This window comes from Nanorana parkeri, unplaced genomic scaffold (assembly GCF_000935625.1).
Source record: "Nanorana parkeri isolate BGI_ZX_2015 unplaced genomic scaffold, ASM93562v1 scaffold1709, whole genome shotgun sequence".
Classification (NCBI taxonomy): domain Eukaryota; kingdom Metazoa; phylum Chordata; class Amphibia; order Anura; family Dicroglossidae; genus Nanorana; species Nanorana parkeri.
This window is the reverse complement of record NW_017307977.1, coordinates 3,365-4,941: the sequence shown is the minus strand read 5'-3', so window position 1 is coordinate 4,941 and position 1,577 is coordinate 3,365.

The following is a 1,577-nucleotide window of genomic DNA, read 5'->3' as shown; positions in this document are numbered from 1 at the left end:
GCCCACCAAACCGTTACTGAGCCGAGCGGCTCTTCATCATCCTGACCACAATGCGTGCCGAGCACAGCACAGGGCCCCCCACACACACTGCCAGAAGCCTTCCGATTGGCTGACAGAGCACCCAGAGCGGCTCCCTGGACAGCATCAGAGCGCTAGCCGCAGCTCCCTCCCTCCCACCAGGCACGCCCTCCTGCCCGCCCACCTGTCTGTGGCTCCCTTGACGGCAGAGCGGACAGCTGCAGCCAGGTAAGATATCCCCCGAAAATAAGACCTAGTGTCTTTTTTCGTAGAAAAAAAAATATAAGACACTGTCTTATTTTCGGGGAAACACGGTAGTCATTGCTAATGAGGAATGATACACCTACAGATGTATTGGCATTGTAGAACCTTGGATTTAAAAAAATTAAAACTCACTGTTGCATTGCTGAACATCAACACTGCCAATGTTCTTTGGAATTTCCACGCCTATATTGGATCTTTTGGTTCCATGTAGAAAAAAACCCCAATAAAGATGAATTTAGCTATAAAACTATAATACATATTTTGTCATATATCCAAAAACTTTTTGAAATAAAAACAAAAAAGAAGGTGGTCAATTGAAGGTATGCAACCAGGGAACTGGAAAAGTTAAATTCCTGCAGCTCACCTTTCCAAGCACCCAAGCTCCATCTCTGGTCAACAGATGCTTGATTCTTTGGGAATTATATATTAAAGACAAATAGGCTTTTCAATTTGCAATAACATTTTCCTTTAGCTTTTTGAATGGGGTGAAGCTCCATTCAACTGTTAACTTCCATCATCCAATCAAGTGCAAGCAAAAATACTGTGCACATGATTGGGTATTCTTTGCACATGTTGGGTATTCTCCTGCTCTCTTCTTCCTCTTTCTGTAGGTCCTCCAAAGCTCTGTCCTTGGGCTGCTTCTGTTTTCTATTTACACCTCCTCCATGGGTTATTTGATAACTTCCCATGGCTTCCAATGCCATTACTATGCTGACGACACTAAAATCTATCTCTCCACTCCTCAGCTTAGCCCTTCTGTCTCCTCACACATCACTAATCTACTCCCTGACATATTATTATGGATGTCACACCACCATCACTCAAACTCAGCCTGTCCAAAACCGAGCTTATAATATTCTCTCCTCTCCGTGTCCCCTCACCTGACTTTTCCATCACAACAATCAACAGCATGACAATCAACCCCTCCCCTCAAGCCAGGGTGCTCAGTGTAATCATTGATTGTAACAATCGCTATAGTGACCCAGGACTATTTTGCTAAACTACCAAAACCCACCCCTACCCTATTTAGTCTGTAGTTCCAAGGAGGGCTAATTAGACTGCTTGAAAAAACACAGGAAGTGGAACTAAAGAGAAACAACTAAAAGAAGCTCATTGTCAGGGTTTATCATACACTATAAGTCAAAATAGGTTCATTGCTGCTTGGCTTATCCTCATTACAAGCCGCTCCTCCATCCACAACAAAAATACTTACCTGTCAGTTGCATCCAGGACCCACCAGCTGATGTCCTATTGTCCACCTCCACCTGTTCACTATGGCTCTGTGTGAGGCACGG